Raw genomic sequence first — 27,914 nt, forward strand, 5'->3', positions numbered from 1 at the left:
AAAAACATGGCTAAGTGACTTGCCCAGGGTCATACAGCTAATAAGTGCCTGAGGACATATTTGAACTCAGGTAATCCTGACTACAAGACCAATACTCTATCCACTGCACCACCTAGTTTCCCTTTTCCTTTAAAGATCTTACATTCTATAGGGGGTGGGATGATAAATATAGCATGTAAACAGATAAATCTGAGCTAACTTGTTGAGAAGGAAAAGAACTCTAACCATTAGGATAGGGGTTCTTAACATATATTTTTTTTTAATATTTCAACAACTATATTTCAATATAATTGGTTTTCTTTCAGTCCTATATATTTTACTTTATGCATTTAAAACATTGTTCTGAGAAGGGTTTCATTGGCTTCATCTGAGTGTCCATGGGGTCTATGAGCCCAAAAGGTTAAGAATCTGTGAATTAGAGGTTTGGGAATGACACCTAATTTAAACTTTAAAAGAAATTATGGATTCTTTTACATTGATGTCCTTTGCTTTTATATCATAGTCATTTCTAAAAGTATATTGTACCCCTGAACTCAACAAAGTCTTCCCTTGTAATAATAAGTCAAGTAAAAATCAACTCACACTTCAACCATGAATGATAATGTATATATCATTATCTACATACATGCAGTCAGCCACAAGCATCCCTTAGAAAAAAAGGATGAAGAAGCACATCCTCATCTCTTCTTCTAGTCCATGGCTTTTTTAATCCTTTGCATCCTAGATTACACAGAAGTTAGAAGTTAGCGTCATTATTTAAGTGAAATTGCTCAAAGTTCTTAATCCTCATTCTCCTTGAGCTCTCAGAAGCATTTAACACTGTTGATTTGTACTTTCTCTTGGCTCTCCTTCTATCTGTTCGTTACTTCTCAGTGCCTTCTGTTTGATCCCTATTCATGCCATGTCCACTAACTGTGTCCATCCCTCTAGGCTCTGTCCTGGTACCTTTTCTCTGCTTATTTTTTCTTTCTTTGTGACTTCAAACTCCCATGAATTTAATTGCCATCTCTATACTGATGACTCACAGCATTGTTGCATAAATTAAGTCCCAGTTAATCTCCTGAGCCCTAGTTTAACTTATCTATTGAAAATTTCAAACTGAATGTTCTGGAGACATCTCATACTCAACACGTCCAAAACAGAACTATTATACTTCCCCTCAAAGTCATTCCTCTTTCAAACTTCCTTATTTCTATGAAGGCTGCCACCATCCATCCAGTCACCTGGCTATCACAAGCTTGGTGGCATCCTACATTCTTCACTTTCCCGGACACTGCATAGCCAATCAATTGCCAGATAATCTCATTTCTACCATCACAACATCTTCCTGTTTGATTTCTCTCTACAGATACAATCTTTACCCTACTTCCAGCCCTCATCCGCTCTTGTTTGCACTATTAGAATAGCTTTTGTAAGGGCAAGAAAGGAGGATCTTTTGTTGCTTTTGCTTTAGTATAATCAAGAAGGATAATGCCTCTGTTTGTTCCAGGATCCATGGTCATTTAGATTATAAGGCCACCCAAAATTTTGTGAAAATAAATGTTAAAAGTTAAATTTAAAAAAATAAATAAATAAATAATACATTTCTTTGATGACATCTGGATCCACCATGAGCCAGCTGGGTAGTACAGTGGAAAGAGTGCTGGGCTCATCTTTGTGAGTTCAAATCTGGCCTCAGATACTTACTGAGTGATCCTGGGCAAGTCACTGAAGCCTGTTGGCCTCAGTTTCCTCATCTGTAACATGAGCTAGAGAAGGAAACTATGCCAGTATCTTTGCCAAGAAAATCCCAAATGGGGTGATAAAATGTTAGACATGACTGAAACAACTGAATAAAATAAATCTGCCAATCTGAAGAAGGGAAGAAAGGGTAGGAATGGCTATTAAAAAGGTTTGACCAAAAATAAATAAATAAATTAAATTCAAAATATAAAAAAAAAAAAGAAAAAGAAAATAAAAAAATAGATTATAAGGCCAAGGATCCTGGGAGGCTGAAGTGTGATGGCAATCAAATTAGCATTTTTTGCTGTTTTTGTTTTACTAAAAGTTCCTCTGATTGAATGGTTGTTCTCCTTCATCTCAGAAGAGGATCAAAATGACATCACCATGATAAAGTGAAATTTCAGTGTGTCCAACTGTGGCTAATCAGACCAATATGAGGTTGGAATGCTCTACCACAGGTTGGGCACAGATAGTCCATGTGAATACTTGGGGTGGATATCCCAAATTTGTGCATCCTGCATTTACTTTGTTTTGTCTCAATTCTGCTTTGCTCAAAGAACACAGCATCCTTTCTGATATGGGCACGCCATGCTGAGCGGTCCTGTGCCAGTGTCTCCCATGTTGCACAGTCAAATTCAAAGTTCTTAAGAGAGACCTTAAGAGTGTTCTTGTATTGCTTCTTCTGGCCACCATGTGATCGCCTGCCCCATGCAAGTTCTCCATAAAATAGTCTTTTTGGCAAGCATACATTTTGCATTCAAACAACATGGCCAGCCCATCAGAGTTCTGCTCTCTGAAGCATAGTTTGAATACTTGACAGTTCAGCTCAGGCAAGGACTTCAGTGTCTGGTACTTTTCCTGCCACGTGATCCTCAGAATCTTCCTAAGACAGTTCAAATGGAAGCGATTCAGTTTCCTGGCATGGTGCTGGTAGACTGTCCATGTTTCACAAACATATAACAATGAGGTCAGCACAACGGCTCTGTAGACCTTCAGTTTGGTAGCCAGTCTAATACCTCTTCTCTCCCAAACTTTTCTTTGGAGCATCCCAAACACTGAACTAGCTCTGGCAATGCGTGCATCAACCTCATTGTCAATGTGTACATCCCTGGAAAGCACACTATCAAGTTAAGTGAACTTATCCACAGCGTTCAAAAGTCTCCATTTGTTGTAACTGGTGGTTCCATGTACAGATGTTGTGGTGGTGGCTGATGGAGCACCTATGTTTTCTTGGTGTTAATTATTAGGCCAAAATTAGCACAGGCAGCAGAGGATTGATTCATACTTTGCAGCATCTCAGCTTCAGAGGCTGCACTGAGTGCACAATCATCTGCAAACAGAAAATCATGCACCAACACTCCCTCCACTTTGGTCTTGGCTTGCAGCCTTTTCAAATTGAAGAACTCACCATTAGTTCGGTAGTTGACCTTGATGTCCTATTCATCCTCATTGAAAGCATTTGTCAACATGGCTGAAAACATCATGCTTAAAAGCATGGGAGCAAGCACACAGCCCTGTTTCACTCCATTGGTGACTGGGAAGACATGAGAGCATTGTCCATTATCCAGAATCTGGGCAAACATGTCATCATGAAACTGACATAAAATATTGATGAACTTCTCCAGGCAATCAAATTTTGATATAATTTTCCATAAGCCCTCACGACTAACAGTGTCAAAGGCCTTGGTCAGATCTACAAACATTGCATACAGACCTCTGTTCTGCTCCTCGCATTTCTCCTGGAGTTGTCCGGCAGCAAATAACATAGAGATTGTTCCTCAGCCCTTTCTGAAGCCACACTGGCTCTCAGATATATGCCCATCTTCCAGGTGAAGGATCAGACTATTAAGGAGGACTCTAGCAAGAATTTTGCCCACAGTGAGTAAGAGAGAAATCCCCCTGTGATTGTTGCAGGGCAATTTTACCCTTTACCTTTATAGAGATGGACAATGGAGGCATCCTTGAACTCCTGGGGGATAACCTCCTCTTGCCATATAACCTGGAAAATTTCAGTCAGCTTTTGTAGGAGCAATGATCTCCCTACCTTGTAAATCTCAGCTGAAATAGAATCAGCACCAGGTACTTTGCCACATGAAAGGAGTCTAATGACCCTCAAAACCTCTTCTTCAGTTGGAAGTTCAGCTAAGGAGGGATTGACTTCAATCTGAGGTAAATGGGCAATAGTCTCAGCATTGATTGATGATGGTTTGTTAAGAACACTATGGAAGTGTTCAACCCATCTCTTTAGGATCATGCCCTTATCATCAATCAATGTAACTCCATCAGCCCTGAGTAGTTGTGATGCACCATAGGTTTTTGGTCCATAAATAGCTTTCAGGGAATCATAAAAGTGCTTTGGATTGTTACCATCAGCATAAAACTGAATTTCATCTGCCTTCGTAAGAATTCCTGAGCCACGAACCATGTATCTCTCTGAGCTTTGCTTGTACTTTGGTTTTGATAGAATTAAATGCTGCCTTCTTAGAGGTGGATGAACTATCCTGCTGGTAAATTCTGTGGAGTTCTTGTTTTTCATTTAGCAGTTTCTGAATTTCCCCATCACTTTCATCAAACCAGTCTTGATGTTCGCTAGTGTTCTGATCCAGATGAGCAAATGCAGTGATGTACACCAAATCTCTGAAAGCTGTCCACTCCTTTTCTACTCCACTGCTGCCAACTGTGTGTTGGCTCAACTTTCCCTCCAAGTTAGCAACAAACTGTTCAGAAGATCTTTGCCATCCATTGATGGGCCTGTACATTATGGGAGGCTTGATTAGGGGAGCTGTTTTTTAGGAGGGTCCCAAGTACCTTTTGTTTTTTCTATTGAGGCACTGATTCAAAGGGTTATGCCCTCTGTCTCTAATGAGTGTATAAATCCTCTGAGGATGAGGTTTTACTCTGGAGCTTAGTTTTTGTAAGAAGATTTGAGTGCCAGATAAGGACTCTTGGAAGCAGCTTTAAGGATGCCCCAGCTTTGAAAACTCAGAGGTCCATGCTTCCCTCTCTGGTGACTATGGTCAGAGAGTTGGGCTTTCTGTTGAATTCAGGGAAAGGAAATCATTCTGTTGATCTTTGATTACTTTAGGGCTTACTGACTGGAAGTGTTTGTTTGGCCAGATGAGGACTCAGGGAAGCCACTAAAGAAGCCCCGTGGTTTTGAAAATCCAGATGTCGATACTTCCCTCTCTGGTAACTATGGTCAGACAGTTGTACCTATCTGTTGAATTATGGTCAGGCAGAGGAAGTCATGTCTGTTGACTTTTTGATTTCTCTGTATTTTCTTTGAAGTTCAGGGTGCTGACTCCCCTGAACTAGGTGAATGATATATGTGCTTAGTTAAAGGAATGATACATGCGCTTAATTACAGTGATTGTTAACCCCTTGAAAGTTGCCTTTCCTTTTCTGAGTGCATGTCTAAGAACCTGTGATAGCAGCCCCCCTGTGTATGTTGGTTTGCTTACTGATACAGCCTTCTAATTGGTCTCTTTGCTCTGTTCTTTACTACTCAAACCCTAACTCCATATACTTTCTAAAGGGATTTTCCCTAAAGCCCAGATATGAAATTTTCACCTCTGGACTCAGTAAACTCCAGTGACTCGAAAGGACACAGTGGAAAGAACACTAGCTGAGAGAACTTGGATTCAAACCCTGCCTCTAACTTTCATTATCTTTGTGTTCTTCACAGGGCAGTTAACCACACAGGCCCTCAGTATCTAAATCTGTAAAATTAGAGCACTGGATTCGATGGTCTCTAAGGTTCTTTCCAACTCTAAATTTATAATATGATCTAGGATCAAATTTAAATGCAGCAATTTGGCACAACCTGGACCCATTCTATCTATTGTGTCTCCTTTCATATTATATCCTTCCCACATACCCTGTAGTCCAGCCATACCGACCCACCTGAAACATGACACTTCACCTTCCAGTTATATGATTTTGCACAGCTGTCCCCCATGCCTGCAAAGTTATCCCTCTTCACCTCACTTCTGAGAATCCTAGGTCTTGTTCAAGGCTTTGATCAAACTTCACCTTCTGCAAGAAGCCTTTGTTAACGATTTCCAGACACAAGTGCCTTCTTCTCCAAGGTTACCTTCCATGTATCTGGTACGTATCTTGTTCAAATGGAAGTGATTCAGTTTCCTGGCATGGCGCTGGTAGATTGTCCATGTTTTGCAGGCATAGAACAATGAGTTCAGCACAACAGTTCTGTAGACCTTCAGTTTGGTAGTCAGTATAATACCTCTTCTCTCCCAAACTTTTCATCAGAGCCTCCCAAACACTGAGCTAGCTCTGGCAATGCTATGTCAACCTTATTGTCAATGCCTAAATCCTGGAAAGTACGCTACCAAGATAAATGAACTTATCCACAGCATTCTTCTCCATTTGTTTTAACTGATGGATCCACGTATGGACAGTGTGGTGGTGACTAAAGAAGGTGTCTTAGGAAGATTCTGAAGATCAACTGGCAGGAAAAGGTACCAGACACTGAGTTCCATTCTCAAACTATGCTTCAAAGAGCACAACTCCAATAGGCTGGCCATGTTGTTCAAATGCAAAATGTACACTTGCCAAAAAGACTATTTTATGGAGAATTCCCATGGGGTAGGCAATCACATGGTGCTCAGAAGAAGTGATACAAGGACACTCTAAGGTATCTCTCAAGAGCTTTGAATTTGATTGTGGATCATGGGAGACATTGACACAAGACTGCTCAGCATGGCGTGCCCACATCAGAAAAGGTGCTGTGCTCTATAAGCAAAGCAGAATTGAAATAGCACAAATGAAACGTAGAATGTGCAAATTTGGAGTAACCACCCTAAATGTTCACACAGACTATCTGTGCCCGGTCTGTGGTACAGCATTCCGGGCTTGTATTAGTCTGGTCAGCCACAGTCATACACACTGAAACTTCATTTTATCATGATGATGTCATTTTGGTCCTCTGAGAATGGACAACAAACAACCATGAATACTGTACATAATGCCATCTCCCCCATTCAAATGTCAACTTCTTGAGGGCAGGGACCTTTTTTCACTTTTTCTTTGTATCTCCATCCCTTAGCACAATACTTGATACATAGTAAGTGCTTAATTAGATGATTGCTGATTGATTTCCTTTCATTGACAGTACTATGTTCTAAATATAGAAAAAATGTTTATTTCCATGGCTGAGAAAAGATGATAATCACTTTGTATTGGAACTTGTCCATGAAAAAAATCAAATGTCATACAATGTTACGTAATTTATTTTCATTTTGATCATTTTTATATTTCCTTGTATTTATTAATGATACAGACTATTAGGATTCCTTGAGTACAGGGACTATCCTTTTGTATTCCTAGTGCTTAGCTCAGTACCTGGTGCAGAGTAGGTACTTAATAAATGTTTACTGATTGATTAATTTTCTGGAATTGAATATAATAAAACACCTAGAAAAACAAACAAACATAGCAGTCTACATCATTCACTTTATCTGTAGCTGTTTCCTCAAAGGTATTAGAGGATATGACCTTCTGATACCTTTAAGCAAAACCATCAGCGAGTCTTTAGAGCATTATGTGTGTGTGTGTGTGTGCTCATCCTTTGTTGCTGAGGAAGACCATGCTATCAGAGAAATAATGACATGACTTGCACTTGACTTTATTTTGAGTGAGGGAGGGCTGTATAGGTCACCAGCCTCACTTCTCCTCCAGAACCATCTGAATCCAATGACCAGATATTCATCAGGATGACTGAAGATGACCCAAGATGAGGCGATTGGGGTTAGGTGACTTGCCCAATTTCACACAGCTAGTGAGTGTCAAGTGTCTGAGGTGAGATTTAAACTCAGGTCCTCCTGACTCCTGTACTAGTGCTCTTCACCTAGAGCACCTTGGGCAAGTCACCTAACACCAATTGTCTCATCCTGGGTCTTCTCCAGTCATCCTGATGAATATCTGGTCACTGGATTCAGATGGCTCTGGAGAAGAGAGGCTGATGACTTACACAGCCCTCCCTCACTCAAAACAAAGTCAAGTGCAAGTCATGTCATTATTTCTCTGATGGCATAGTCTTCTTTGGCAACAAAGGATCAACACACATGGAGTATTATACAGTATACAATAGGGAATGACTCTTTTGTTTTTCTGTAAAGTAAAAACAATTAAAATTTTTCTGATTTTAGAACATGGGAACCACATTGGCCTTGTACTCAGAAGGTCTGGGTTTGAATCCCACCTTAGCTTCCTACTAGTTAAAAATCAATGGCTTAGTAAAAGTGACAGCTAAGCTGCATGCATTTATTTTTTCCTCCAGATGTCTTCTCAACTTGACCTTGGGCAAATTATTTCATGTATCAGGGACTCAATTTCCTCTTTTGTAAAATAAGCAGGTCAAATCCTAGAAATCTCAAGAGTCTCCAGAAATAGATTTCCCTATCATTGTGCCAGAATCAAGCAATATTTTGGTGATTTAAAAAAGTGATTACATCAATGGAAAGATAAATCTGAAGAAAAATAAATGGCGATACATATTATATGTCTTCTCATGTTTACTAGAAAAAATGTGTATAAATTTAGCATTTAGCATTATATTGAAACTAGTTCTTATCTTGTGGACCTTGAGAACCACTGATTACAAAAGTAAAGATAGAAAGATTAATAAATTTTCACAGCTAGCAAAATAATATTAAGACTCAGACCTTTTGGACCCAAAGTTTAGTGTATGACTGAAATAAAAAGTGAGCAAATATGGATCGAGAAAATGGAGTCGGAGAACTTGGGTTCAAATTTTGTGTCTGATTCTGATGTTTACTACCTATGTAACCTTGGACAAGTCACTTGACACCTGTGGTTTTCAGTTTCCTCATCTGTAAAATGATGGGGCTGGACCCGATGACCTCTGAAATTCCTTCCAGATCTTAATCCCTGATTCTATAATATATACACACTTAGACTTAGTATGACTTCCTCTCTCACAATGCCATACAGTAATAGCAATACATATTAAAGAACTATTACGTGTATATACCATCCCCCTCCCCCATCAGAATGTAAACTCTATGTGCTTGACTTTGGAGTAAATACAAAGTCAATAAAACGAGCACATAAATAAATAGGATACACAGAATATGAGCAGTACATAGTTCTATGTAATGTCAGAAAAGAAGAGAGGGAAAGATGCTATTTAATCTGGATCTTTAAAAAGATGGGGAATACTTAAACAAGAGATGGGATCAAATGAAATATATTTGTAAGGTACTTGGCACAGGCTTCTTGCCACATTGCAGGGTTTCAATAAATACTGGTTCTCACTCTATCCCTCCTCCCTAGAAGGGCATTCCAAACATAAGAGATAAGATGCTCAAAGATATGGAGAGAGGAGAGCATAGATTTTGCAAAGGTCATACGGATGAGTTCATTCCACATATATGTATATATACATATATATATAAAATATAAAAGGAACAGTGTGTATACACACAGAGACATATATATACACACATATGTACAAACATATGCATCTATATAATCCCAAAATTTTCAGCTTTTATGACTATATATGCATATGCACACATATGTGCACATATATACATGACAACCAGCTTCAATTCTACCAACATCGAAATGCCACTTACAAGGCAGGTAAACCTACCATCCCTGCCACCATGAAAACCAGCTACCTACCAAATACCGCCTATAGCTAGCCCAATAACTCCTGACTCAAGAGTTCCAACAGCCCCCACTAGATTACTAGCCCTCCCAGCCAATATGAGATGCTATAGCCCCAACTCCTTAGCAGTTTCATTTACTTCAGACTCAAAAACAGAAATTCTCACCACCAAAGTCCTTGCCACTGTCAAATGATTCAACGTTATCAATTAAGTGTCTAAAGACATGAGTTAAAAGTCAGCCTCAGACACTTAATAGCTAATAATAATAACTAGACTTACATACTGTGTGGCAAACACAGCGCTAAACACTTTATAATTATTCTCTCATTTGATCTTTATAACAACCCTGGGAAATAGATGCTATTATTATCTCCATTTTACAGATAAGGAAATGAAAGCAAACAAGTTAAGTAACTTACTCAAAGTCACAGAGCAAGTATCTGAAACTGAATTTGAACTCAGTTCTACCTGACTCCAGACCTGGAGCTCTATCCATTGTTCCACCAGTTGCCTCTAACTATGACAGCCTGGGAAAGTCATCTAATTTCTCTTTCTGCCTCAGTTTCTTCATCTGATAATAATAGTACCCACCTACCTCCCAAGGCTGTTCTGAGGTCAAATGAGGTAATATGTGTAAAGCATTAGTACAGTGTTTGGAAAATAGTGTTTATTTAAATGTTCATTCATTCTGTTTTCCCTTTCCCCCTTTGTTTGTAGGAATTCTCATTAAGAAAGGGGTTCTAGTCACAGTGCATGGTTACCTTACATTCAGTACTCATTCCCTTCCTCCATAACCCTCATCAAACTATAAGACTTTAGGGAACTGAAATTCTTCTGTACAAAAAAAAATAGGGACTAAAGCTTAAAACAAGGGATGGAAATTCATTTTTTGCTCAGTTTCCCACCTTGTCAATCATAACCATTTGCATTGTGGAAAATTCACCTGTGAAGTAAACAAAAAGCTATTAGGTGACAATCCAAGATCTAGTGTTTATCCTAATAAAGTGTTGCTACTAGATCATTGTCACGGGCAAGTTCTGCTGAGAAAAGGTTAAAGACGGATTGGTGAAATTCCAGAAATTCTCGACAGAGTCTGTCACTCCTACAATGGACTCTAGGAAAGTGGAAGCACAGACAGCTGTTTGTTCTTTTGTTATTATAAATTTCATTACAATCCATCAGTAAAACTTTATGGACATATGGGAGAGTGTGTCAACCTGAGGAGTGAATGCATAAAATCTAGAGTCATGTTAGGACATTTCTATTTCAGTGTGAGTTGTTCATCAGTAGGAAGATTGATTTGGCTCTGCTAGCTAAGGTACACAGCAGACACAAAGAAGATATTGGGTGAGTTTTGAACACGACTTTTTTGAATGTACCTACTTGAAAAAAACAGGCTATTGTACACCATCTTCTCCCCTCCTCCTACCTTCCCCCCAAAATAAGCTTGAAGCTATTTCACTAACTAGTTCTCTCAACTCTCTCTCATCCTTTGTTGCCATAAAGGTATCCCAGGGAATCCTTAGAAGCATAGGAAATCATCTGACCCAGCATGAGTCCCCAACTCACTGTTTGTCATTCTCAATAGAGTCTGCTGCACATAATATACTACAACTTTCTAAATTTCTTTCATTAATCAAAGGTCAATAAAATCACACTTCAGACACTCTCACAATACTCTTTTGCCATCTTCTAACTTATCCTTTTTCTTCTTCCATTTTTATGAGCTCCTCCCTTAATCATCCTTGTCATAAGTGATCATTTTTACAATAGTTTGATATGCAGTGCTATATAATAACCCTCCTCACATACTACTATATAACAGCACTTATAAAAAGACATGTTTGAAAGTTAAATTAGACATATGAAAGAACAAATATCATGTGCTCAGAAGTTCTCTGGAACCCTTCATCTGCCTCTTCATTTCTTTTCAAGTTAAATCTGTTTCCCCTTAAGAATTATGAGGGGCAAATAGTTTCTTATTGAACTTTATCACTTTCTGTTTTTCCCCTACTACTGGTGTACTACTTTTTTTATTTTTCCCTAAAAACTCATAATGATGTTACAGATATATTTTGAATGGGTCAGATTTTTATAGGTGAACCTATGAACTTAATCATCATTTATAACATTGTTTCTGGTAGGAAATGTTCTATGAGTATCAAAAACACACTTTATAAACTTTTGAGGCACAATTGACTTGTATGTTGTTGACAGCCTGGATAGCAAATGACATCTACAGTGAAGATTATATATCCCTCTGAAAAGATCTAAATACAGTACCTCAGATCACAAGCCACCCGCACCTTTTCATCCTGAGCTACTCTTATCCCTATCTTGTCATTCACTTAATGTGATGAAGACCTTCTTCGAGACATTTTGACATTACAAATATGGCAATGCAGGCTGTCAATCACTCCTTGCCTTCACCACACAACCAACCTACCTCCTCTTCCAGTTATACTCTCCCATGGGAATTCAAATGGAGTTATTTGACTATGCCTTTAAACCCAAATCACTCTAGTTTTCACTGATTGGTCAATAACAGGTTCCAGCCCAATCCTCACTTCCTCATTGTTTGGGTTTTGATCTTCAGAGTGAGCATAAATAGTAACTGTTCCTCTTCTGACCAGAAATTCTGAGGGTCTTTGACTCCCAAAATGATTCTTTTGTGAAGGCAAACTAAGCCATCTTTTGTTTCAGTTCTTACCTAGCTTTTAGCTACTGAATGGGTTCTACTTCAGACAGACTGAGACCTGAGAAAGACCTTAGCTTAAAAAGACTAAGGTCTCCCACTGCATCTGGAACCACTGCCAGTTATCCTGACCTATGTCTTGCCACTGAATCCCAATGACTCTGGAGGAAAGAATAAGGCTGATAATTTTGCACAGCTCTGCCTCACTTAAATCCAATTCACTTGCAAGTCAAGATACTGCCTTTCTGATGTCATTGTTGCTCTTCAAGAAAGAAAGACAAATAACAATCTCCATTTTCTTTCATACATCTGTGCAGTTCCTCAATAGCAACAGACTGCAGCCTATCCATGCTTACCACATGTCTCTCCGTGTCCCTTTGGAGGACTACACTTGTAAATCTTTGGAAATTCTGGCATTTCCTGTTTCACAGCCACAAAGCATCACCAAACGTACATCAATGTGTTTTTTTTAATGAGCTTTTATTTCAGAGAGAAGTGAAAAATTTGAGTCCATTAAAGACATGACACAGTTTCCCAAATTCAATCCAGCCCACTCATTTCCTATAAAGTCTCCAATTCAGGATTAAGTAGTGGCATTAGGAGTGTTTAGATATTCTCTGGCATATCAAAAGCTGCACATCATGTTTTTTACCCTGCACTAAAATATGAGCTATCACACTCCATCCCACCCCTCCTACACCCCACCCAAAGGGAGATTTATTATGTTTATTTTCATTCCGAAGGAGACATAATTTTCGACACAGCCAGCATGAGTGAGTTATGAAGACCTAACTCAAAAGCGAAAGAAACATTATAATCAGCCTTCGTGGATGACATGTTCCATTTGTTCTGTTGAGTTTCATTTAAGTTTATTTTAAAGGGCCTTTAAGATTACTTAATCACATTGTCTTTGTGAATGTGGCATATTTAGTCAATGATCTGATTCAGTTGTTCGAGGCTAAGGCTGTCAGTTATGGTAGACAGATCATGTTATCTTCACATATGATGCAAAAGAAGACTGCTAAGTCTTCCATTATTTCAGAAATGTTCTTCCCACCCTGGAAAAACAGGCTATTTTCACAAAATGTGGCCACTTCAGTTCAGAAATAAATTGAAAAAGAAAAAAAAAGCTTAGAGTGAAATAAATCCCCTTGGAACTTTTTTCCACACTTTATCAGCCATCACTTGAAATTCATTTTTCCTCATTTAAAAACTTGACATTCCACCTAGACTTCTCTAAATGAATATATTATCATATCCCATGAAAACCTTTACAAGTAAGACCAAATCCCTAAAACTTATAAAAAGTGGCTCTTATAAAAAGCCCACTGTAATTTAGTTGCTTACCAATCACTTCTGTCTCTCAATCTCAGTAATAATTAGTTCCATAAATATGATCTCTTCAAGAAAAGATGAAGTTCATGTCTTTCCAATGAGTTTGATAGGATTTAACATATTGTTGGTTACTTAAGGAATGACAGAATTGAAGATAATCTTTCCTAGGGGCCTATAAGTAACTCACATCTAAACTCATCAAATCATTGGCTGGACTGTGCTATACTTAATTCCAAAGGGAAATGTTTATTAACAAGAGTAGGAATTGCCTGCCATTGGATGATACTCTAATGACTAAACTAGACTCAGTTGAGTGGATACAAAAGACTGAAGACTGTTAGCAAATAAAGCTACAAAACCTAATGACTTGAACTTGAAGAGCATTTCAAAATCTCATTTGGAACAAGAAAAAAAGGTAATTGTGGATAACAAATTATGATGGGCAATGATTAGGTAATGATAGGCACAAAGTGGAAAAGGAGTTTCATTAAGCACAAAAATTGGCAAATACAGGTGAAGATGGAATGCCACTAGAGTGAGAAGAGTCATAAATATGTATGTGGTAGAGAAAAAGTACTGCACTCTAATAAGAGAACCAGAAAATTCATCCAATACATTCAACCATCATTTATTAAGCAGAGAATGTTAGGGTCTTCATATGTTTGCCAGTCTTAGATAATGTCTGCACTATCAATTAACACCTTGATACCCTCTAGTAAGAACAATATCTCTGAAGAGGCAGCTTTCTGTAGCTAATAGGGCATGACCTTCTCAGTTCAAACCCAATGTGCTCCATGCATATAACCTATGGCAAATTGCTTGCCTTTTCAATGAGTGGGGAGAAAAAGGGAGGGAGGGAAAGAATTTGGAACTCTAAGCTTTTTTTAGATGAATGTTAAAAATTGTTGTTACATGTAATTGAGGGAAATAAAATATTAAATCTATTTTAAAATATATAACGTTTTCTATGAAAAGAACATAGCATCCCCTTCCTGCCATTTAGTACTTGGGATGAAGAAGACATTATTTTTTTTCTCATACTCAGGAGGAACTAAGAAACAGGTTACTGAGACTTTAATGAAAGAGAAGGTAAAATTATAGATAATTGAACTGAAGTAGTAGGAAGGGTATAGGGAAGACATAAATAGGATTTCTGGTGTCTTTTCAACATTGCCTCTTTCTCTCTAGGCTTCTGTCTAGCAGAGACTATAGGATTCCTTCATTCTATCCAGCTCTTTTGTATGACAGGAGGAGCTGAGATTTTCTTTCTCTAGGTAAAATTTCTTTCTTTTTGGGCAAAATAGCACCTTGACACAGTTCTTACCCACCCATACATTCCTTCCCCTCTCTTTGATTTCCCAACAATACCAATTCATTTTTTTCCACTCTCTCAGCTATGTCATACCCTCTGATGGATTAGTGCCCATACACCCATTTATTTTTTATTGATTTCCACTCTGCCTTCCTTTCATTCTTATATTTGGGGTTTGGATGTAGGAGCATGGAAGAGTTTGTAATACTATCAGCAGGAAATTTTACCAAAGGTGACTATATAGAAGTGGTTTGCCTGTCTTAAGGATAATAATGACATAAGAAATGGACTCACAATACATAAAAACCTTCAGTGTTATTGGATTAAGAGTTACAAGAGACCTTAGAGTTTATCTAGCTCAACTTTCTCACTTAATAGATAAAGAAATTGAGAACCAGAAGAACTCACTCTTGGATTCCACCACAAACAAATCAAACTAGCAAAGATGACAAATATGGGAGGGGCTGCTGGAAAACAGTCATACTAATTGACTGTTGGTGTTGTTGTGACTTGGTTCAGCTATTCAGGAGAGAAATTTTAATCTATGCCCAAAACTTATTACATTGTGAATACTCTTGGATTTAGTTATATTTGTATTAGGTCTACCCCACAAAGAAGTTTAAAAAAGTGGAAAAAGACCCATATGAACAAAAATAATTATTCTTTTTTGTGATGACAAAGAATTGGAAAGTAAGGGGTACCCATCAATTTGGGAATGACTGAACAAACCATGGTATGCGAATTTAGTGGAATATTACTATGCTATAAGAAATGATGATGGGTACAGTTTCAGAAAAACCTGCAAGAATTGTTTGAATTGATATAATGAAGTGAGCAGAATGAGAACAATTTATAATAATAATATTGTAAAGAAAAATAATCAAAAGACTTACAAACTCTGGCCATTACAATGACCAACCACCCAGATTCCAGATGACCCATAATGAAACATTAGGGAGAGGTAACGAATTCAGGGTACATATTAAGGTACATTCATTGGATGTGGCCGATGTAAGAATTATGTTTGCTTCACTGTGTACATGAGTCCTTAAAACCCTTTCCAAAGCACTGTTCATAATAGACAATGGAGAATATGGGCATGGTTTTCAAGATTCCATCACATTTAGAATATTATTGGAAATGATGAGAAAACATAATATAATTTAGGTGATCTCTTTTTTTACCTTAATGAATTTGCATTATTGCACATTTGTCTAAATATGTAATGGGTATCATTCACATCTGACTTTTAAAAGTTGATCAATGGAACAGATTAGGTATATGAGATACAGAAGCATATATAGAGTACTAAGTGTTCAACAAACCCAAGCATTCAAGCTACTGGGATTAGGACTCATTACTTGACAGTACCTGCTGAAAAATCTAGAAAGCAAGTCTGGAAGAAGGTCTTTGTACATCCTACCACTATATGCCAAATAAGCTCCAAATAAAAACATATGCCAAATAAGCTTCAAATAAAGATATAAAAAATCACATCTTTAACAAATTAGAAGAGTATTGTAGGAGATCATATCATATTCACACTCGTATTTTAGGCAGTCAACTTTAAACAAGGGATTGAGAGACATGACTGTCCCCATGCCTAGAATGCTGCCCTTCTTAATTTTCACCAATCAACTTCTTCAGTTTCCTTTAAGGAAAATCCCATCTTCTACAGGAAGCCTTTCCCAACTCCTTTAAATCCTAGTGCCTGCCTTCTATTAATTAGTTGTTTTCATCTTATGTATAGCTTGTTTGTGCATATTGGTTTCCTTGTTGCTTCCCCATTAGACTGTGAGTTCTTTGAGGGCAGGGACTGCCTTTGCCTCTTTTTGTATCTCCTATGCTTAGCACAGTGATAGGTACGTACTCAGCATTTAATATTTGCCAGGCCTAGAGGCCTGTGGGCTACCCGAGTCTTCCCTTACCTCTATCGGAGGTCTTCGGTTGGCCAAACCAGATGCTCGTATGAGAGAAAGGACGTTCCAGAGTCGAACAAGGGTTGAGCTTTATTTCAGGGTCTAGTTACAAGTGCAGGGGAATTCTTCCTTAGGAAGGAAAGAGAAAGATCTCCCAAGGAGGCAAAGATCTTACAATAAGAGATTGGAAGTAGAAGTATAAGCGGAGAGAGAGGGGGAGGGGAGAGAAGAGAGAGGAAAAGCGGAGCTTTGTTGTCCTCACACGTGGCCCCTCCGCCCAAGAGAACTTTCAGGCTTTCCTGATCCTACTTAAGCTCTCCAGCCGCATAGTTTGCATCTGAATACCGTGCTGTTAGGTGTGCCCAGATCCGGGACAATCTCAAGGGCGGGGAGAGCTCTCTCCCATCACGTCTCTCACAGGAAGAGGCGGAAATACACGAGATAGCTCGGTTCACCTCCATTCCCAGTCGTTTCCTGGGGGGTCTCGTGAGAACTCTAAGATTTAGAAGTTCCCACCTTTACCTGCCTGAGACTGTCCACATGGAATTGAGCTTCCATCCCCAGCAAATATTTATTGACTGACCAAAAAGAAGGCCATCAATTTTAGGTACATAAATTTAAACATTTATATTAGAGCGGTAAACCAGTGGAAAAGGTTATGTACTCTAGACAGTAGTATATGAAAATAGCAATCTACTGTTTGATAAACCCAAGGACCCCAACTTCTGAGATAAGAACTCACTGTTTGATAAAAACTACTGGGAAAACAGTGTGGAGGAAACTGGGCATAGAACAATGCCTGACACCATACACAAGAATAAAGTCTAAATCGATACATGATCTAGGTATAAAGACTAATACTATAAACAAATTAGGGGAGCAAGGAATAGTGCATTTGTCAGATTTATGGAGAATGGAGAAATTTATGACCAAACAAGGGATAGAGAACATTATGAAGTACAAAATGGATCATTTTGATTATATTAAATTGAAATGTCTTTGCACAAACAAACCCAATGCAACCAAGATTAGGAGGGAAGCAGAAAACTGGGAAAGAAGTTTTGCTACTACTGTCTGTGATAAAGGCCTCATTTCTAAAATACATAGAGAACTCAGTCAAATGTACAAGAATACAAGTCATTTCTCAATTGATAAATGATCCAAGGATATGAACAGGCAGTTTTCAGAGAAAGAAATTAAAGCTATTTATAGTCATATGAAAAAATGCTCTAAATCACTATTACAGAGATGCAAATCAAAACAACTCTGAGGTACCACATCACACCTATCATATTAGTTAACATAACAAAACAAGAAGATGATAAATGTTGGAGAAGATGTGGGAGAGTTGGAACACTAATTCATTGTTATTGGGCTGTAAACTAATCAAACCATTCTGGAGAGCAATTTGGAACTATGCCCAAAGGGCTACAAAAATGTGCATCCAGCAATATCACTTCTAGGACTGCATCTCAAAGAAATCATGTACAAAAATATTTATAGTAGCCCTCTTTGTGGTGGCCAAAAACTGGAAATCAAGGGGATACCCATCAATTGGGGAATGGGTGAACAAGTTGTGGTATATGAATGTAATGGAATACTATTGTGCTATAAGAAATGACAACCAGGTGGACTTTAGAAAAACCTGGAAAGACTTGTATGAACAGATGCTGAGTGAAATGAGCAGAATCAGGAGAACATTATATACAGTAACTGCCACAGTGTGTGAGGGCTGTTTCTGATAGACTTAGCCCTTCACAGCAATCCAAGAACCTAAAACATTCCCAAAGGACTCTTGAGGCAAAATGCCATCCACATCCAGAGAAAGAACTATGGAATTGGATCACAGAATGAAGCACAATATTTTCTCTTGTGTTATGTTTTGTTTTGTTTTATGGTTTCTCCCATTCATTTTAATTCTCCTATGCAACATGACTAATGTGAAAATGTGATTAATAAGAATGTATGTCTAGAGGATCTCTGCTCCACTGTCCTCACTTGGCAGCAACCCAGCGCCACTCTCTGTCATCTCTCCACTCTCCCTGCTGCTCTGTGCCTGTTCTGGGGTGGAAGGGGAAGGGACTGTCAGACCCAGGGGTCCTGCCCCCTTCTTGCACTGAAGTGGTTGGATCAGATGGCTTCTGAAGTCTGACTTCCAGTTCTAGTTTTGTTGTTTGTTGTTCATTCTCAAAGAAGACCATGACATGAGAGAGGTGATGCCATGACATGCAAATCAATTGGATTTAAGTGATAGAGGGCTGTGTAAAGTCACCAGTCTCACTTTCTTCTCTGGAGCCATCAGGCTCTAGTGAGGAGGAAACTGAGGCCCAGGGAGGTTAAGTCACCTACTTAAGGTCACAGAGGTAAACATCAGAGATAGTACTTGACTCTAGAATCACTGCCCTTTCCCTCCATCCAAGGTGATGTATGCTATGACTAGTCTCAGGTTGCCCCTCTGTACTTTAAGAAAACCACATGCCTGGATTGGACTCTGGAGGACATCTCTTACACATAAAACCCTGTACCTCTTGGAGTCACTATGTAAATTCTTCTGGTTATCAGTTAAATCCATCAAATAATAGAACATTGTTCTTCTGTAGCATTTCTTCCATGAAACTCCCAGGGCTTTTAATATCCCCAGAATGCATTTCACTCTTTTCCATAAGACTCAAAAGCAACACAGGATCAAAAAACACCAGTAAAAAGGCTTTGCAGAAAGTAGATGATGATGACAATGACTGATGAAGATTGGAGAGAGACGAGCAAGCAGGAAGATGAATTTGAAGATGACCCCAATGTAGTGAAAGACTATAAGGATCTGGAGAAAGTTGTCCCCTCTTTTTGGTATGATGTCATCTTGAAAACAGATCTGGATCTTACAAGAAATAAAATAGAAAATGTATTCTATAAAGGTGAACTCAGACTGAATGGAGAAAAGTTATGGAAGAAAAGCAGAATGATGAAAGTGAGTGATGCACTGGATCTTATCATTGGAGAAGATAAAGAATCAGGAACAGAGACAGCTATGCGAATTGTCCTAAAAAAAGTGTCAGAAGAGAAAACTGAGTCTGAAAAATACTGAGTGTTTTTATGCTGGTGGAAAAAAATTATACTGCCCAAGAAGAGCATTTCTAAGTAGCCAGATTCCTGAGGGAGCAAGAATCCAGGAACTCATGTGGTTTTAATCTAGTGGAGAAATGGGGCAAAGGGAGCCTTTCTGAAAAAGGATATTATTATTAAAATAAAATCTCATCAAAAAAGAATGTATATGTAGAACTCATATAAGATTGTATGCCATCTTGGGGAGGGAGGGGGAAGTGAGAGGGAGAAAATCTAAGTCTTATGGAAGCGACTGTAGAAAACTGAAAACAAATAAAATAATTAAAAACATTTATGAACAAACAATAAAGATAGAAGCACAAGGAAAATAGTTAACTGGGGGGGACAATGTAACCAATTTCTCTTATAAAGATCTGACATTCAAGATAAACAAGGAATTGATACAAGTAAATAAGAACAAGAGCCATTACCTAAGATATAAATGATCAAAGAATTTGAATAGGCAGTTCTCAAAAGAAAAAAGGTAAGCTATCATAAACCATATAAAAATACTGAAAGCCACTAATAATAAGACAAATGCAAATTAAAGCAACTCAAAGGTTCTACCTAGCACCAATCAGATTGTCAGACCTGACAAAAAAGGAAAATGACAATTGTTTGCAAACACACTAATACACTGTTGTTGGATCTGTGAAGGGATCAGACCATTCTGGAAAATCACTTGAAACTTTATCCTGAAAGTCACTAAACTATATAGCCCTTGACTCAGTAAAACCCAAATAGGATTATGCCTCCAAGACAGCAAAGAAGGAACTAAAGGATTCTTACATGTAAAAGTATTTATAAAAGCATTTTATGTTACAGCGAAAAAAAAGAAATCTGGAAACAAAGTGGGTACCTATCAGTTGGGGATGGTTGAACAATAACAGTATATGAATGCAATGGAATATTATTATGAAGTAAATGACAAAGGAATGAATTCAGACAAAAACCAAAGTAGCACATAGTAGTATAAATTAAAGAGAGCAAAACCAGGAGAACAAATTATACAATGATTACAACATTGTAAAGGGGGAAAAAAACTGTGAAAGACTTTAAAAACTTGATGCAAGGACCAATTATGTCTCCAAAATACCAACAATGAAACATGCTCCTCATTCCTTGGTGGAGAGGGGGGTGGATTAGAGATACAGAATAAGACATGCATATTTGGATATGGTCAATATTTGGACTTGATTTTCACAGCTATACTTATTTGTTACAAGGAAGGACTTTCCTTTTCTTTATGCGAAGGTTAGGGTGGTAATGATAGAGATAGAGATAATACGAAAAATTGAAGAAAAGAATAAAGACCAGTGATGAAACACTAAAAACAAGCAGAAGAGCATAGAAGGAACTTCATAAGGCAGCATCAACAAACAGGTCAATACTGAAACCACCATGTTAAATTTCAAAACTAGGAGGAAAAACCAAATTGTATATAGTGGATATCCCTGACTCTTTTCCTGCCAACCTCTTTTTCTGTTCTTTGTATGGGGAATCAGTTATATCTTTTGATATCTGCCATGGTCATTCTGATAAAAAAGAACTTTTGTTAAAAAAAAAAAAAGGCATACATTCTGTTTTCACTTGGGCATATACAGTTTTTCCAGCCTTCTCATTTCTCTTCTCAACACACTTTGTGAGAGCAAAATAGATGGATGAAAGTAACGACAGAGATACTGAGAAAAAGATGAAAAGGAATACTTACCTAACAGTAAATCTAGAAAATTCACAGTCATGGAGGGAGTCACTGAGGTGACCACTATGGTTGGATATACTCTAGGGCTAGTAATAACATTTGAAGTTAGAAATGGAAGAAAAGGATAATCAAATTTCATACTTTCTCAGACATAAGCTGATTTCTGGAATGGGTCAGGAGGGAATTTCCTCTACCTACAATAGAATATTTTTAGCCTCCCCCTCACATCACAGTGAAGCTAATGTAGTACTTGATGCAGGGTGTAGAGATTAGAGACTCCCACAAACACCAGGAATTGCTTGAGGTAAGGCACCAAATGCTATAGGACAACTGTTTGATCCTGGGCAGCTCATGTTAAAACCCTGTGTGTGTTTGAATCACTGGGAGTGATTTCTATAATGTGCTAAAGTCTCCCCCTAGCACTTTGAACTTAACACTTCCAAGGACCTTAATCTGAATTCTCATCAAAATCCATAAACAGGAAGCAATTACACATACACACATACAAACACACACACACACACAGACACACACACACCATCACCACCACCACTTATGCTATAGAAGAATGTACACTTAATATACTATCAGATTCAATACACCATTCTAGTTTCAGTACTGCTTGCTGTTCCCCAGATATGACATTTCATCAAATTTATCCTGCTTTTGTATAGTCTCTGATATCTATAAAGCTCTCCCAGATCACTCACCTCTGCCTTGTAGAATCCCTAATTTCCTTTTCCCTTGTGCCTGTCCATCCTGGGAGATCACTTCAGCACTGGAACTCAAGTGTTTCATCATAGTACTCTCTGATTTGGGGGCTCTTCTCTTTGGAGGACTGAGAGCTTCTCCCAGAACTTCCATTTGTTTAATAAAGGTGCTCAGACTGGACATCTCTTCGTTTCCATTGAAGCTATACTCCTCTGAACTTCTCCATCACAATGGTACCTCCCCTCTCTCCTTGAACCCACAAATAGTTTCCTTTACTGTGTTGCCTTCTGCCAATCCTTAGAATGTAAGCTCTTGGAAGTCATGGACAGTCTTGCCTTTCTTGGTATCTTCAGTTGCTTTAGCACTTTGTCTGGCATAGAATAAACACTCAATAAATGTTTCTTGGCTACCTAGAAGAACCATTCAAGTGAAATATCCAAATAAAGATTTCCAAACGAAGGTTAATTTGATTACTCTTTAGCATTATTTTGTATTACTTCTTATCTGCCTACATATTATATTCCTTAAGTGGAATATCAGCTTCCTTTGGGCAGGAATAGTTTTGTTTTATCCTTGTATACTCAATGATTTGGATATGTGGTGACTCTTAAGTCATTTCATTTGGGTTTTTCTTGGCAAAGACACTGGAGTGGTTTGCCATTTCCTTCTCCAGCTCATTTTATGGATGAGGAAACTGAGGGAAACAAAATGAGGTGACTCACCCTGGGTCACACAGTTAGTAAGTATTCTCAGATATTGAACCAGATTTGAACTCTGGTCTTTCTGACTCCAGGTCCAATACTTTATCCACTGGGCCACCTAGCTGCCCCCTGCTTTGCCTACAATACGACCTTAGAACATTTTATAATTGAATTGAATCTTTCAAGTTACTTACTTCATTAACAGCCAGATTTGTTTATGGTGCAAGACTTAGACCCTGCTAAAATAAGAAGGCACCAGAGACTTTTTAATCTCCTCTGTTAGCCTAGAAAGTTGACCCTCAGTAACTGATGAATACTTCTTTTCCTGAAAACAGGGCATTTGACCCTAGATATTCCCCTCAGTATGGCTCAGCAATAGTTCCAGAATCATGACTTATACACCAGGTCCAGCTCCTCCCTCCCTGGTCCCAGTGCCTAGTCCTTCTTAGCCCAGATAAGAACCCTACAAAAACTCAGTTTACTTTACTAATTGGAAATGTCCATCTTCACCCAGGACACCATCTTGTTCCTTCCTCCTTGAAGGCCCCTTCTTATTGAATTTCCCCTCACTTGAGCTTAACTTGCTTTATTTTCTGTCTGCTAATCTGATTGTCTATTTTATGATAATCCTTTCCTCCTTCTTCATACTGCACTTTGAAAATACTGAACCTCATTCAAACTACATTAAGACAATACTATATTAACTTCAAAGTCCTTGCAAATGCTTCCATCACATACTTGGAAACTTTCCAGCTCTCCCCAGCTCCTTCATAGCCTGTGTTATGTGGAAAGACTCTAGAATTCACATCTCAATGAATTTTGAATTTTGATATGTCAATGACTGGGCAAACATTTTCTTTAAATCACGAATATGTTTGCATTTAACTGTAGATGTTCTTGAAAATTATTCATCAGATGGAATTTTTAAAAATGGGCACTGAAGTCAGTATGGAAAGAAACAAATTTACCTGAAATTTCATACTGCCACCACAATCCTCTACAATTCAGATTTCTTTTACTGTTCTGGTCTCTGACATTTCATGGCAGCTATTGTTCTGTTGAATACATTAATTTCCTTTTGATTCCAAAACAAAATATAAAAAACAGCATAGGCTGAAAAAAATTTTTAAAGGAAAAGAAAGAGGAGGAGGAGAAGAAGGAAGAGGAGAAGAAGTACCATGATTGAATAGTTATCTAAAAGGAGTGCTACTTGTGATTTTGCATTACTTGTGAATTTGGTCCTGAGACCAAATTCAGTCTTACTCAACTTGTATAACCCTGAACAAGTCAGGACATCGGTCTGCTTCTGTTTCCTCATTTGTAAAATGGGGCTAATAATAGCACCAGGGCTGTAGGGTTAAATGTTTAACAACAGGTTCCTTAGAAAAGGACAGTTTTATATTTAGACTGAATTATGAACATTTCCTTAAGTCTGTACAATCCCTTTGTTTGTACAACTCTATACAAACAATAACTCAAGGACTGATTTGTAGTTTGCTGGTTTCTGCGACATAAATGCTCATCTTGAAAATTTAACAATCAGCTAGCCCTAGCACACCTTTGGATGACACCTTTGTTAGGTTGTTGTAAAGATAAAATAATACGTGTGAAAAGCTTTGCAAACCTTTAAGCACTAGATATACATACATACATATATATTTGCTAGTTACCATTATTATTGTTATTAAATATTTTCTTTGATTATATTAAAGCTACACTGCTAAAAAAAGATAAAGCATGAATGAACATGATTTTCGTATTCCTTAATGTCTAAAATACATATCATCACCACCATCATAAAAGCTCATGTTATTATCGCCTTTTAAAGCTCAGTAAGTATTTACATTCATTATCTTTCTTACTTGAACCTCAACATTGCGAGAAGGCAGATACAAATAATAAGGATTATACAGATGAGAAAACTGAGATAAAGAGAGGTTAAGTGACTTGCCCAGAGTTATGTAACTAGTAATTATCTGAAGTTTGAAATGGTCTCAGTATTTCCTGATCAAGGCACGACATGTCACCTGGCTGCCTCTGGAAAGATAAATTAAACTTCTGCAAAGTTCCAAGGAACGTTATTTTTAATTTTACTGCAAAAGGTCCTAGAGATAGGAGATCTATATCCTAGTCCCACAGACTTGTTGTGGGACCTTGAGCCAGTCAATTAACAGATTTCATCTTGCTTGATATTTAAAGGTCCTTTTTCTGTCCTATCAGTCTAATGAATATGAATATCATTTTCCTAATCAAAAATGCATGGCATTATTATTTTAAAAGTCAATACTTCATTATGATAGGTATTAAGGTACAGAATCATAGAAATCTATGACTAATCTGACTTTCCATAGACGGGTGCCTTTTTTTTTTAACGCTGACACCTAACAGCACATTCAATAAAAAAGGAAAGAAATATTAAACTGACTTTTTAAGCAGAAATTTTACAAAGGAACATTGATTTTGGCCTTACAAAACAACTCAACAGATAAAATGCACCTTTTCCCCTTCTTTACCTTTTAAAAGGAAATGTTGAATTTATCTCTTTATCCTTTTTAGGGGAAAAGAAGGAGAAAAGAGATCTTGTCCTGAGATAGTATGATTAGGAAAAAGAAGAGACTCCTTCATCTAGGTCTCTGCCAGGCAGGAAAATCAATTCTTTCAAGGAGATATTGTTTATATTTATGGAAATTAAAAGAGAAAAGTTGTTATGAAAAGATGGATTGGATGAAATAAAAAGGAAGCACTGCAACCAAGAGGATAATGTATGTTACTCTATAAACATAAAATTACACATTTAAGCTGAAGCTGCCTTCATCTTTGATCATTCCAATTCTTCTACCTGGAATTTCTATGGCTCAATCCACCTGTTGAAATCGAGCGGGTTAGGGTTAACGATTGATGACAGATGCCACCCCTTCCATGAATCCTTCCTTAATTCTTCCAAGCACCTGGTTTGTATCTTTCTTGGACTACCTGTATTACACTTGTACAGAAGTACTGTCTCCTGTAACACATTATGTCTTTTATGGGAACTCCCAGTATGTATGGAGATACCTCTATTTTTTTAGATTTGCTTAGAGAATTGACTGGAGGCATTGAGATATTAAGTAATTTGCCCCAAAGGTATATAGCTAGTATATGTCAGAGATGGCTTGAACTCATGTCTTATTGATTTTGAGGCCATCTATCTACTCTGTGTAGCTAAATGGTGCAGTGGATAGAGCGCAGCTCCTGCAGTCAGGAAGATCTGAGTTCAAATCCAACCTCAAACACTTACTACCTATATAACCCTGGGCAAGTCACTTAGCCCGGATTGCCTCAATTTTCTCATCTATAAAATGAGATAGAGAAGAAAATGACAAACTGCTCCAGTATCTTTGCCAAGAAAACCCCAAATGGGGTCACAAAGAGTCAGACACAACTGAAAAATGACTGAACAACCACAAAAATCTACTATGCAGCACTGGTTCTTAATATGTTGTCTCATTTCCCCTAATTAAAACCTATTACTCTTTCAGCATAGATAGGATCCAAACCTTATCCATTCATCCTTCACAAAGCCAAATTTAAGGCTTTATTTAAAAAAGAAAAGACTATACTCAGAGCACCAGTCCTCAAAACTGTTGTGTACAAAGTTCCAAAAAAGGACAATGTGAAGAAGAAATCAGTTTCTGCCCTAAGGAAGAAACCGGATTTATTTCAATGAAACTATTTCTTATAGTAGGTTTATCATCTGTAAAGACATAATCCATTTAGTCATGCTAAAGTCATTTCAAGCAGAAGTAGGCTAATTGTGGTTGTACAAAGGTACGTTATCCAAAAGTCTGAGTTTGCTTCAGCTCCTGAATGAAGAAAACCACTTGGTTAACTGAGTACCGTCGTTGGATTTGACTGAACAACAATGACAATTCTAGACTGGTACAAATCCATGGCCAATCTATGATGGCCTCTTATGTGGTGAGAGTGAAAAGGCTCTTTTTATATGATCACAAACCTAGACCAGGTAAGAGACCTCCCAGGCCATCTAATCCTACCCTTTTTTATACGTGATGAGGAAATTGAGGCTGAGAGTAGAAGTAGGGGAGGGTGTTGCAGTGAGTAAGTAACTTACATTAGTAACTTAAGTAAGTAACTTAAATAAGTCCAAAGTCACACAGGTAATGAGAAAGAGAGGCTTTGCATTCAGGACCACCAAGTGCAGAACCAATGAATGGTATTTCCAATATAATAAACTGCCTTGTTGCCCATAGAAGTAATTTTTTTTTACATATCATATAGATGCAAAATGAATAACCAGATATTATCACTATAAATAGTGATTTAACCAAAGAGAATACCATAAAATAAATTACTTTTTTTCAGTACAAATTTCTTCTTATCCTCTTTCTCCTCCTTTTCTCCGTCATTTGTCAAGACTTGGAATCTCTATCTTACTTACCCAGGCTTAAAGTATAGCAGGCACTCATGGTCCCAACCTCACTGGTTCAGAAGCTTTGACCTTTTTTGACCTGGGCCAGTCTGTTCATCCTTAAGCAGCCTGGAAGCCTCCCACTCCCAAAAGTCCACCGTATTGGTGCCAGACTTGATTCCAGCTCTTTGGTAGCTCAGAATTCTCAAATTCAAGCTATCTATGGGACTCAACTACCCCACTACAAATACCCCCCTACATTCACCCTCCCTCCCTCTCACTTTGGCAAGGACTGCAGGTGTGCACCATCACATTGTCTGAATTCAATTTTCAAACAACACATCTAGGACAGATACATCAACTATATGCTTTAAACTAATTAAATTGTTCCCTTGGATATGGATGGGGATGGGAAACTGACAGGCAGAGTAACTGATTTCAAAGGAATTCTACCTACTCTGCACTTAGGCTTATATGACCTTTACATGTTTGGAGTATACAAAGATTGTTGGAGTTTGCTAGACCTAGATTAATGTATTCGTTTCTTTCTGTCTACCATACAAGTGCTGGACATCCATAGACCATCCAGAACCGGATGGCTTGTTGGACTGGACTGATTACCTAGAGCTTACTGAATCAAGATTCTTGAACCCTG

General features: G+C 38.0%; 1 protein-coding gene and 1 pseudogene across 1 annotated transcript in view; one reads left to right on the forward strand and one right to left on the reverse strand.

The window, feature by feature from the left end:
• FRMPD4 (FERM and PDZ domain containing 4) overlaps positions 1–27,914 on the reverse strand; it is a 752,204-nt gene that overhangs the window by 701,101 nt on the left and 23,189 nt on the right. The gene's annotated exons all lie outside the window — the stretch shown is intronic.
• On the forward strand, positions 19,062–19,777 carry LOC140506798 (mitochondrial transcription rescue factor 1 pseudogene; annotated as a pseudogene).

The sequence above is a fragment of the Notamacropus eugenii genome, chromosome 5 (genome assembly GCF_028372415.1).
Source record: "Notamacropus eugenii isolate mMacEug1 chromosome 5, mMacEug1.pri_v2, whole genome shotgun sequence".
Classification (NCBI taxonomy): domain Eukaryota; kingdom Metazoa; phylum Chordata; class Mammalia; order Diprotodontia; family Macropodidae; genus Notamacropus; species Notamacropus eugenii.